This window comes from Fringilla coelebs (genome assembly GCF_963513975.1).
Source record: "Fringilla coelebs genome assembly, chromosome: 8".
Classification (NCBI taxonomy): domain Eukaryota; kingdom Metazoa; phylum Chordata; class Aves; order Passeriformes; family Fringillidae; genus Fringilla; species Fringilla coelebs.
The window spans coordinates 13,511,026-13,523,738 of NC_140066.1; positions in this window are offsets into that span (position 1 = coordinate 13,511,026).

Genomic DNA, 12,713 nt, shown 5'->3' on the forward strand with positions numbered 1-12,713 from the left:
GCTCTGCCTAGGGTTAGGGTTAGGGTTAGGGTTAGGGTTACGCCTATGCTTAGGGTTCTGCAAACTAAAAGGCCCAGAGCTCCGGCCACACTGCAGCTGCAAAGGGCATCCCAGGGGCATCGCAAAACTGCCACAACCTGGCCTCCTCGAGGGCTGTCTCCTTGCCACCTGCCCTAACCCTAGGCTGATTGGCTGCTCTGCCTAGGGTTAGGGTTAGGGTTAGGGTTAGGGTTACGCCTAGGGTAAGGGTTCCGCAAACTAAAAGGCCCAGAGCTCCGGCCACACTGCAGCTGCAAAGGGCATCCCAGGGGCATGGCAAAACTGCCACAACCTGGCCTCCTCGAGGGCTTTCTCCTTGCCACCTGCCCTAACCCTAGGCTGATTGGCTGCTCTGCCTAGGGTTAGGGTTAGGGTTACGCCTAGGGTTAGGGTTCCGCAAACTAAAAGGCCCAGAGCTCCGGCCACACTGCAGCTGCAAAGGGCCTCCCAGGGGCACTGCAAAACTGCCACAACCTGGCCTCCTCGAGGGCTTTCTCCTTGCCACCACCCCTAACCCTAGCCTGATTGGCTGCTCTGCCTAGGGTTAGGGTTAGGGTTACGCCTAGGCTTAGGGTTCCGCAAACTAAAAGGCCCAGAGCTCCGGCCACACTGCAGCTGCAAAGGGCATCCCAGGGGCATGGCAAAACTGCCACAACCTGGCCTCCTCGAGGGCTTTCTCCTTGCCACCACCCCTAACCCTAGGCTGATTGGCTGCTCTGCCTAGGGTTAGGGTTAGGGTTACGCCTATGCTTAGGGTTCCGCAAACTAAAAGGCCCAGAGCTCCGGCCACACTGCAGCTGCAAAGGGCATCCCAGGGGCATCGCAAAACTGCCACAACATGGCCTCCTCGACGGCTGTCTCCTTGCCACCTGCCCTAACCCTAGGCTGATTGGCTGCTCTGCCTAGGGTTAGGGTTTGGGTTAGGGTTAGGGTTATGCCTAGGGTTAGGGTTCCGCAAACTAAAAGACCCAGAGCTCAGGCCACACTGCAGCTGCAAAGGGCATCCCAGGGGCATGGCAAAACTGCCACAACCTGGCCTCCTCGAGGGCTTTCTCCTTGCCACCACCCCTAACCCTAGCCTGATTGGCTGCTCTGCCTAGGGTTAGGGTTAGGGTTACGCCTAGGCTTAGGGTTCCGCAAACTAAAAGGCCCAGAGCTCCGGCCACACTGCTGCTTCAAAGGGCCTCCCAGGGGCATCGCAAAACTGCCACAACCTGGCCTCCTCGAGGGCTGTCTCCTTGCCACCTGCCCTAACCCTAGGCTGATTGGCTGCTCTGCCTAGGGTTAGGGTTAGGGTTAGGGTTAGGGTTACGCCTAGGCTTAGGGTTCCGCAAACTAAAAGGCCCAGAGCTCCGGCCACAATGCAGCTGCAAAGGGCATCCCAGGGGCATGGCAAAACTGCCACAACCTGGCCTCCTCGAGGGCTGTCTCCTTGCCACCTGCCCTAACCCTAGGCTGATTGGCTGCTCTGGCTAGGGTTAGGGTTACGCCTAGGCTTAGGGTTCCGCAAACTAAAAGGCCCAGAGCTCCGGCCACACTGCAGCTGCAAAGGGCATCCCAGGGGCATGGCAAAACTGCCACAACCTGGCCTCCTCGAGGGCTTTCTCCTTGCCACCTGCCCTAACCCTAGGCTGATTGGCTGCTCTGCCTAGGGTTAGGGTTAGGGTTACGCCTAGGCTTAGGGTTCCGCAAACTAAAAGGCCCAGAGCTCCGGCCACAATGCAGCTGCAAAGGGCATCCCAGGGGCATGGCAAAACTGCCACAACCTGGCCTCCTCGAGGGCTGTCTCCTTGCCACCTGCCCTAACCCTAGGCTGATTGGCTGCTCTGCCGAGGGTTAGGGTTACGCCTAGGGTTAGGGTTCCGCAAACTAAAAGGCCCAGAGCTCCGGCCACACTGCAGCTGCAAAGGGCATCCCAGGGGCATGGCAAAACTGCCACAACCTGGCCTCCTCGAGGGCTTTCTCCTTGCCACCACCCCTAACCCTAGCCTGATTGGCTGCTCTGCCTAGGGTTAGGGTTAGGGTTACGCCTAGGCTTAGGGTTCCGCAAACAAAAAGGCCCAGAGCTCCGGCCACACTGCAGCTGCAAAGGGCATCCCAGGGGCATCGCAAAACTGCCACAACCTGGCCTCCTCGAGGGCTTTCTCCTTGCCACCTGCCCTAACCCTGGGCTGATTGGCTGCTCTGCCTAGGGTTAGGGTTAGGGTTACGCCTAGGCATAGGGTTCCGCAAACTAAAAGGCCCAGAGCTCCGGCCACACTGCAGCTGCAAAGGGCATCCCAGGGGCATGGCAAAACTGCCACAACCTGGCCTCCTCGAGGGCTTTCTCCTTGCCACCTGCCCTAACCCTAGGCTGATTGGCTGCTCTGCCTAGGGTTAGGGTTACGCCTAGGGTTAGGGTTCCGCAAACTAAAAGGCCCAGAGCTCCGGCCACACTGCAGCTGCAAAGGGCCTCCCAGGGGCATCGCAAAACTGCCACAACCTGGCCTCCTCGAGGGCTTTCTCCTTGCCACCTGCCCTAACCCTAGGCTGATTGGCTGCTCTGCCTAGGGTTAGGGTTAGGGTTAGGGTTACGCCTAGGCTTAGGGTTCCGCAAACTAAAAGGCCCAGAGCTCCGGCCACACTGCAGCTGCAAAGGGCATCCCAGGGGCATCGCAAAACTGCCACAACCTGGCCTCCTCGAGGGCTTTCTCCTTGCCACCTGCCCTAACCCTAGGCTGATTGGCTGCTCTGCCTAGGGTTAGGGTTAGGGTTAGGGTTACGCCTAGGGTTAGGGTTCCGCAAACTAAAAGGCCCAGAGCTCTGGCCACACTGCAGCTGCAAAGGGCATCCCAGGGGCATCGCAAAACTGCCACAACCTGGCCTCCTCGAGGGCTTTCTCCTTGCCACCTGCCCTAACCCTAGGCTGATTGGCTGCTCTGCCTAGGGTTAGGGTTAGGGTTACGCCTAGGCTTAGGGTTCCGCAAACTAAAAGGCCCAGAGCTCCGGCCACACTGCAGCTGCAAAGGGCATCCCAGGGGCATGGCAAAACTGCCACAACCTGGCCTCCTCGAGGGCTTTCTCCTTGCCACCACCCCTAACCCTAGGCTGATTGGCTGCTCTGCCTAGGGTTAGGGTTAGGGTTACGCCTAGGCTTAGGGTTCCGCAAACTAAAAGGCCCAGAGCTCCGGCCACAATGCAGCTGCAAAGGGCATCCCAGGGGCATCGCAAAACTGCCACAACCTGGCCTCCTCGAGGGCTGTCTCCTTGCCACCTGCCCTAACCCTAGGCTGATTGGCTGCTCTGCCTAGGGTTAGGGTTAGGGTTAGGGTTAGGGTTACGCCTAGGGTTAGGGTTCCGCAAACTAAAAGGCCCAGAGCTCCGGCCACACTGCAGCTGCAAAGGGCATCCCAGGGGCATGGCAAAACTGCCACAACCTGGCCTCCTCGAGGGCTTTCTCCTTGCCACCACCCCTAACCCTAGCCTGATTGGCTGCTCTGCCTAGGGTTAGGGTTAGGGTTACGCCTAGGCTTAGGGTTCCGCAAACTAAAAGGCCCAGAGCTCCGGCCACACTGCAGCTGCAAAGGGCATCCCAGGGGCATCGCAAAACTGCCACAACCTGGCCTCCTCGAGGGCTTTCTCCTTGCCACCTGCCCTAACCCTAGGCTGATTGGCTGCTCTGCCTAGGGTTAGGGTTAGGGTTACGCCTAGGCTTAGGGTTCCGCAAACTAAAAGGCCCAGAGCTCCGGCCACACTGCAGCTGCAAAGGGCATCCCAGGGGCATCGCAAAACTGCCACAACCTGGTCTCCACGAGGGCTTTCTCCTTGCCACCTGCCCTAACCCTAGGCTGATTGGCTGCTCTGCCTAGGGTTAGGGTTAGGGTTAGGGTTACGCCTATGCTTAGGGTTCTGCAAACTAAAAGGCCCAGAGCTCCGGCCACACTGCAGCTGCAAAGGGCATCCCAGGGGCATCGCAAAACTGCCACAACCTGGCCTCCTCGAGGGCTGTCTCCTTGCCACCTGCCCTAACCCTAGGCTGATTGGCTGCTCTGCCTAGGGTTAGGGTTAGGGTTAGGGTTAGGGTTACGCCTAGGGTAAGGGTTCCGCAAACTAAAAGGCCCAGAGCTCCGGCCACACTGCAGCTGCAAAGGGCATCCCAGGGGCATGGCAAAACTGCCACAACCTGGCCTCCTCGAGGGCTTTCTCCTTGCCACCTGCCCTAACCCTAGGCTGATTGGCTGCTCTGCCTAGGGTTAGGGTTAGGGTTACGCCTAGGGTTAGGGTTCCGCAAACTAAAAGGCCCAGAGCTCCGGCCACACTGCAGCTGCAAAGGGCCTCCCAGGGGCACTGCAAAACTGCCACAACCTGGCCTCCTCGAGGGCTTTCTCCTTGCCACCACCCCTAACCCTAGCCTGATTGGCTGCTCTGCCTAGGGTTAGGGTTAGGGTTACGCCTAGGCTTAGGGTTCCGCAAACTAAAAGGCCCAGAGCTCCGGCCACACTGCAGCTGCAAAGGGCATCCCAGGGGCATGGCAAAACTGCCACAACCTGGCCTCCTCGAGGGCTTTCTCCTTGCCACCACCCCTAACCCTAGGCTGATTGGCTGCTCTGCCTAGGGTTAGGGTTAGGGTTACGCCTATGCTTAGGGTTCCGCAAACTAAAAGGCCCAGAGCTCCGGCCACACTGCAGCTGCAAAGGGCATCCCAGGGGCATCGCAAAACTGCCACAACATGGCCTCCTCGACGGCTGTCTCCTTGCCACCTGCCCTAACCCTAGGCTGATTGGCTGCTCTGCCTAGGGTTAGGGTTTGGGTTAGGGTTAGGGTTATGCCTAGGGTTAGGGTTCCGCAAACTAAAAGACCCAGAGCTCAGGCCACACTGCAGCTGCAAAGGGCATCCCAGGGGCATGGCAAAACTGCCACAACCTGGCCTCCTCGAGGGCTTTCTCCTTGCCACCACCCCTAACCCTAGCCTGATTGGCTGCTCTGCCTAGGGTTAGGGTTAGGGTTACGCCTAGGCTTAGGGTTCCGCAAACTAAAAGGCCCAGAGCTCCGGCCACACTGCTGCTTCAAAGGGCCTCCCAGGGGCATCGCAAAACTGCCACAACCTGGCCTCCTCGAGGGCTGTCTCCTTGCCACCTGCCCTAACCCTAGGCTGATTGGCTGCTCTGCCTAGGGTTAGGGTTAGGGTTAGGGTTAGGGTTACGCCTAGGCTTAGGGTTCCGCAAACTAAAAGGCCCAGAGCTCCGGCCACACTGCAGCTGCAAAGGGCATCCCAGGGGCATGGCAAAACTGCCACAACCTGGCCTCCTCGAGGGCTTTCTCCTTGCCACCTGCCCTAACCCTGGGCTGATTGGCTGCTCTGCCTAGGGTTAGGGTTAGGGTTACGCCTAGGCTTAGGGTTCCGCAAACTAAAAGGCCCAGAGCTCCGGCCACACTGCAGCTGCAAAGGGCATCCCAGGGGCATGGCAAAACTGCCACAACCTGGCCTCCTCGAGGGCTTTCTCCTTGCCACCTGCCCTAACCCTAGGCTGATTGGCTGCTCTGCCTAGGGTTAGGGTTACGCCTAGGGTTAGGGTTCCGCAAACTAAAAGGCCCAGAGCTCCGGCCACACTGCAGCTGCAAAGGGCATCCCAGGGGCATCGCAAAACTGCCACAACCTGGCCTCCTCGAGGGCTTTCTCCTTGCCACCTGCCCTAACCCTAGGCTGATTGGCTGCTCTGCCTAGGGTTAGGGTTAGGGTTACGCCTAGGCTTAGGGTTCCGCAAACTAAAAGGCCCAGAGCTCCGGCCACAATGCAGCTGCAAAGGGCATCCCAGGGGCATGGCAAAACTGCCACAACCTGGCCTCCTCGAGGGCTGTCTCCTTGCCACCTGCCCTAACCCTAGGCTGATTGGCTGCTCTGCCTAGGGTTAGGGTTACGCCTAGGGTTAGGGTTCCGCAAACTAAAAGGCCCAGAGCTCCGGCCACACTGCAGCTGCAAAGGGCATCCCAGGGGCATGGCAAAACTGCCACAACCTGGCCTCCTCGAGGGCTTTCTCCTTGCCACCACCCCTAACCCTAGCCTGATTGGCTGCTCTGCCTAGGGTTAGGGTTAGGGTTACGCCTAGGCTTAGGGTTCCGCAAACTAAAAGGCCCAGAGCTCCGGCCACACTGCAGCTGCAAAGGGCATCCCAGGGGCATCGCAAAACTGCCACAACCTGGCCTCCTCGAGGGCTTTCTCCTTGCCACCTGCCCTAACCCTAGGCTGATTGGCTGCTCTGCCTAGGGTTAGGGTTAGGGTTACGCCTAGGCTTAGGGTTCCGCAAACTAAAAGGCCCAGAGCTCTGGCCACACTGCAGCTGCAAAGGGCATCCCAGGGGCATCGCAAAACTGCCACAACCAGGCCTCCTCGAGGGCTTTCTCCTTGCCACCTGCCCTAACCCTAGGCTGATTGGCTGCTCTGCCTAGGGTTAGGGTTACGCCTAGGGTTAGGGTTCCGCAAACTAAAAGGCCCAGAGCTCCGGCCACACTGCAGCTGCAAAGGGCATCCCAGGGGCATGGCAAAACTGCCACAACCTGGCCTCCTCGAGGGCTTTCTCCTTGCCACCACCCCTAACCCTAGGCTGATTGGCTGCTCTGCCTAGGGTTAGGGTTAGGGTTAGGGTTACGCCTAGGCTTAGGGTTCCGCAAACTAAAAGGCCCAGAGCTCCGGCCACAATGCAGCTGCAAAGGGCATCCCAGGGGCATGGCAAAACTGCCACAACCTGGCCTCCTCGAGGGCTGTCTCCTTGCCACCTGCCCTAACCCTAGGCTGATTGGCTGCTCTGCCTAGGGTTAGGGTTACGCCTAGGGTTAGGGTTCCGCAAACTAAAAGGCCCAGAGCTCCGGCCACACTGCAGCTGCAAAGGGCATCCCAGGGGCATGGCAAAACTGCCACAACCTGGCCTCCTCGAGGGCTTTCTCCTTGCCACCACCCCTAACCCTAGGCTGATTGGCTGCTCTGCCTAGGGTTAGGGTTAGGGTTAGGGTTACGCCTAGGCTTAGGGTTCCGCAAACTAAAAGGCCCAGAGCTCCGGCCACAATGCAGCTGCAAAGGGCATCCCAGGGGCATCGCAAAACTGCCACAACCTGGCCTCCTCGAGGGCTGTCTCCTTGCCACCTGCCCTAACCCTAGGCTGATTGGCTGCTCTGCCTAGGGTTAGGGTTAGGGTTAGGGTTAGGGTTACGCCTAGGGTTAGGGTTCCGCAAACTAAAAGGCCCAGAGCTCCGGCCACACTGCAGCTGCAAAGGGCATCCCAGGGGCATGGCAAAACTGCCACAACCTGGCCTCCTCGAGGGCTTTCTCCTTGCCACCACCCCTAACCCTAGCCTGATTGGCTGCTCTGCCTAGGGTTAGGGTTAGGGTTACGCCTAGGCTTAGGGTTCCGCAAACTAAAAGGCCCAGAGCTCCGGCCACACTGCAGCTGCAAAGGGCATCCCAGGGGCATCGCAAAACTGCCACAACCTGGCCTCCTCGAGGGCTGTCTCCTTGCCACCTGCCCTAACCCTAGGCTGATTGGCTGCTCTGCCTAGGGTTAGGGTTAGGGTTAGGGTTAGGGTTACGCCTAGGGTAAGGGTTCCGCAAACTAAAAGGCCCAGAGCTCCGGCCACACTGCAGCTGCAAAGGGCATCCCAGGGGCATGGCAAAACTGCCACAACCTGGCCTCCTCGAGGGCTTTCTCCTTGCCACCTGCCCTAACCCTAGGCTGATTGGCTGCTCTGCCTAGGGTTAGGGTTAGGGTTACGCCTAGGGTTAGGGTTCCGCAAACTAAAAGGCCCAGAGCTCCGGCCACACTGCAGCTGCAAAGGGCCTCCCAGGGGCACTGCAAAACTGCCACAACCTGGCCTCCTCGAGGGCTTTCTCCTTGCCACCACCCCTAACCCTAGCCTGATTGGCTGCTCTGCCTAGGGTTAGGGTTAGGGTTACGCCTAGGCTTAGGGTTCCGCAAACTAAAAGGCCCAGAGCTCCGGCCACACTGCAGCTGCAAAGGGCATCCCAGGGGCATGGCAAAACTGCCACAACCTGGCCTCCTCGAGGGCTTTCTCCTTGCCACCACCCCTAACCCTAGGCTGATTGGCTGCTCTGCCTAGGGTTAGGGTTAGGGTTACGCCTATGCTTAGGGTTCCGCAAACTAAAAGGCCCAGAGCTCCGGCCACACTGCAGCTGCAAAGGGCATCCCAGGGGCATCGCAAAACTGCCACAACATGGCCTCCTCGACGGCTGTCTCCTTGCCACCTGCCCTAACCCTAGGCTGATTGGCTGCTCTGCCTAGGGTTAGGGTTTGGGTTAGGGTTAGGGTTATGCCTAGGGTTAGGGTTCCGCAAACTAAAAGACCCAGAGCTCAGGCCACACTGCAGCTGCAAAGGGCATCCCAGGGGCATGGCAAAACTGCCACAACCTGGCCTCCTCGAGGGCTTTCTCCTTGCCACCACCCCTAACCCTAGCCTGATTGGCTGCTCTGCCTAGGGTTAGGGTTAGGGTTACGCCTAGGCTTAGGGTTCCGCAAACTAAAAGGCCCAGAGCTCCGGCCACACTGCAGCTGCAAAGGGCCTCCCAGGGGCATCGCAAAACTGCCACAACCTGGCCTCCTCGAGGGCTGTCTCCTTGCCACCTGCCCTAACCCTAGGCTGATTGGCTGCTCTGCCTAGGGTTAGGGTTAGGGTTAGGGTTAGGGTTACGCCTAGGCTTAGGGTTCCGCAAACTAAAAGGCCCAGAGCTCCGGCCACACTGCAGCTGCAAAGGGCATCCCAGGGGCATGGCAAAACTGCCACAACCTGGCCTCCTCGAGGGCTTTCTCCTTGCCACCTGCCCTAACCCTGGGCTGATTGGCTGCTCTGCCTAGGGTTAGGGTTAGGGTTACGCCTAGGCTTAGGGTTCCGCAAACTAAAAGGCCCAGAGCTCCGGCCACACTGCAGCTGCAAAGGGCATCCCAGGGGCATGGCAAAACTGCCACAACCTGGCCTCCTCGAGGGCTTTCTCCTTGCCACCTGCCCTAACCCTAGGCTGATTGGCTGCTCTGCCTAGGGTTAGGGTTACGCCTAGGGTTAGGGTTCCGCAAACTAAAAGGCCCAGAGCTCCGGCCACACTGCAGCTGCAAAGGGCATCCCAGGGGCATCGCAAAACTGCCACAACCTGGCCTCCTCGAGGGCTTTCTCCTTGCCACCTGCCCTAACCCTAGGCTGATTGGCTGCTCTGCCTAGGGTTAGGGTTAGGGTTACGCCTAGGCTTAGGGTTCCGCAAACTAAAAGGCCCAGAGCTCCGGCCACAATGCAGCTGCAAAGGGCATCCCAGGGGCATGGCAAAACTGCCACAACCTGGCCTCCTCGAGGGCTGTCTCCTTGCCACCTGCCCTAACCCTAGGCTGATTGGCTGCTCTGCCTAGGGTTAGGGTTACGCCTAGGGTTAGGGTTCCGCAAACTAAAAGGCCCAGAGCTCCGGCCACACTGCAGCTGCAAAGGGCATCCCAGGGGCATGGCAAAACTGCCACAACCTGGCCTCCTCGAGGGCTTTCTCCTTGCCACCACCCCTAACCCTAGCCTGATTGGCTGCTCTGCCTAGGGTTAGGGTTAGGGTTACGCCTAGGCTTAGGGTTCCGCAAACTAAAAGGCCCAGAGCTCCGGCCACACTGCAGCTGCAAAGGGCATCCCAGGGGCATCGCAAAACTGCCACAACCTGGCCTCCTCGAGGGCTTTCTCCTTGCCACCTGCCCTAACCCTAGGCTGATTGGCTGCTCTGCCTAGGGTTAGGGTTAGGGTTAGGGTTACGCCTAGGGTTAGGGTTCCGCAAACTAAAAGGCCCAGAGCTCTGGCCACACTGCAGCTGCAAAGGGCATCCCAGGGGCATCGCAAAACTGCCACAACCAGGCCTCCTCGAGGGCTTTCTCCTTGCCACCTGCCCTAACCCTAGGCTGATTGGCTGCTCTGCCTAGGGTTAGGGTTAGGGTTACGCCTAGGCTTAGGGTTCCGCAAACTAAAAGGCCCAGAGCTCCGGCCACACTGCAGCTGCAAAGGGCATCCCAGGGGCATGGCAAAACTGCCACAACCTGGCCTCCTCGAGGGCTGTCTCCTTGCCACCTGCCCTAACCCTAGGCTGATTGGCTGCTCTGCCTAGGGTTAGGGTTACGCCTAGGGTTAGGGTTCCGCAAACTAAAAGGCCCAGAGCTCCGGCCACACTGCAGCTGCAAAGGGCATCCCAGGGGCATGGCAAAACTGCCACAACCTGGCCTCCTCGAGGGCTTTCTCCTTGCCACCACCCCTAACCCTAGGCTGATTGGCTGCTCTGCCTAGGGTTAGGGTTAGGGTTAGGGTTACGCCTAGGCTTAGGGTTCCGCAAACTAAAAGGCCCAGAGCTCCGGCCACAATGCAGCTGCAAAGGGCATCCCAGGGGCATCGCAAAACTGCCACAACCTGGCCTCCTCGAGGGCTGTCTCCTTGCCACCTGCCCTAACCCTAGGCTGATTGGCTGCTCTGCCTAGGGTTAGGGTTAGGGTTAGGGTTAGGGTTACGCCTAGGGTTAGGGTTCCGCAAACTAAAAGGCCCAGAGCTCCGGCCACACTGCAGCTGCAAAGGGCATCCCAGGGGCATGGCAAAACTGCCACAACCTGGCCTCCTCGAGGGCTTTCTCCTTGCCACCTGCCCTAACCCTAGGCTGATTGGCTGCTCTGCCTAGGGTTAGGGTTAGGGTTACGCCTAGGCTTAGGGTTCCGCAAACTAAAAGGCCCAGAGCTCCGGCCACACTGCAGCTGCAAAGGGCATCCCAGGGGCATCGCAAAACTGCCACAACCTGGCCTCCTCGAGGGCTTTCTCCTTGCCACCTGCCCTAACCCTAGGCTGATTGGCTGCTCTGCCTAGGGTTAGGGTTAGGGTTACGCCTAGGCTTAGGGTTCCGCAAACTAAAAGGCCCAGAGCTCCGGCCACACTGCAGCTGCAAAGGGCATCCCAGGGGCATCGCAAAACTGCCACAACCTGTCCTCCTCGAGAGCTTTCTCCTTGCCACCTGCCCTAACCCTAGGCTGATTGGCTGCTCTGCCTAGGGTTAGGGTTAGGGTTAGGGTTACGCCTATGCTTAGGGTTCTGCAAACTAAAAGGCCCAGAGCTCCGGCCACACTGCAGCTGCAAAGGGCATCCCAGGGGCATTGCAAAACTGCCACAACCTGGCCTCCTCGAGGGCTTTCTGCTTGCCACCTGCCCTAACCCTAGGCTGATTGGCTGCTCTGCCTAGGGTTAGGGTTAGGGTTAGGGTTACGCCTAGGGTTAGGGTTCCGCAAACTAAAAGGCCCAGAGCTCCGGCCACACTGCAGCTACAAAGGGCATCCCAGGGGCATCGCAAAACTGCCACAACCTGGCCTCCTCGAGGGCTGTCTCCTTGCCACCTGCCCTAACCCTAGGCTGATTGGCTGCTCTGCCTAGGGTTAGGGTTAGGGTTACGCCTAGGGTTAGGGTTACGCCTAGGGTTAGGGTTCCGCAAACTAAAAGGCCCAGAGCTCCGGCCACACTGCAGCTGCAAAGGGCATCCCAGGGGCATGGCAAAACTGCCACAACCTGGCCTCCTCGAGGGCTTTCTCCTTGCCACCTGCCCTAACCCTAGGCTGATTGGCTGCTCTGCCGAGGGTTAAGGTTAGGGTTACACCTAGGGTTAGGGTTCCGCAAACTAAAAGGCCCAGAGCTCCGGCCACACTGCAGCTGCAAAGGGCCTCCCAGGGACATCGCAAAACTGCCACAACCTGGCCTCCTCGAGGGCTTTCTCCTTGCCACCTGCCCTAACCCTAGGCTGATTGGCTGCTCTGCCTAGGGTTAGGGTTAGGGTTACGCCTAGGCTTAGGGTTCCGCAAACTAAAAGGCCCAGAGCTCCGGCCACACTGCAGCTGCAAAGGGCATCCCAGGGGCATCGCAAAACTGCCACAACCTGGCCTCCTCGAGGGCTTTCTCCTTGCCACCTGCCCTAACCCTAGGCTGATTGGCTGCTCTGCCTAGGGTTAGGGTTAGGGTTACGCCTAGGCTTAGGGTTCCGCAAACTAAAAGGCCCAGAGCTCCGGCCACACTGCAGCTGCAAAGGGCCTCCCAGGGGCACTGCAAAACTGCCACAACCTGGCCTCCTCGAGGGCTTTCTCCTTGCCACCACCCCTAACCCTAGGCTGATTGGCTGCTCTGCCTAGGGTTAGGGTTAGGGTTACGCCTAGGGTTAGGGTTCCGCAAACTAAAAGGCCCAGAGCTCCGGCCACACTGCAGCTGCAAAGGGCCTCCCAGGGGCACTGCAAAACTGCCACAACCTGGCCTCCTCGAGGGCTTTCTCCTTGCCACCACCCCTAACCCTAGGCTGATTGGCTGCTCTGCCTAGGGTTAGGGTTAGGGTTACGCCTAGGCTTAGGGTTCCGCAAACTAAAAGGCCCAGAGCTCCGGCCACACTGCAGCTGCAAAGGGCATCCCAGGGGCACTGCAAAACTGCCACAACCTGGCCTCCTCGAGGGCTGTCTCCTTGCCACCACCCCTAACCCTAGCCTGATTGGCTGCTCTGCCTAGGGTTAGGGTTAGGGTTAGGGTTACGCCTAGGGTTAGGGTTCCGCAAACTAAAAGGCCCAGAGCTCCGGTCACACTGCAGCTGCAAAGGGAATCCCAGGGGCATGTCAAAACTGCCACAACCTGGCCTCCTCGAGGGCTTTCTCCTTGCCACCACCCCT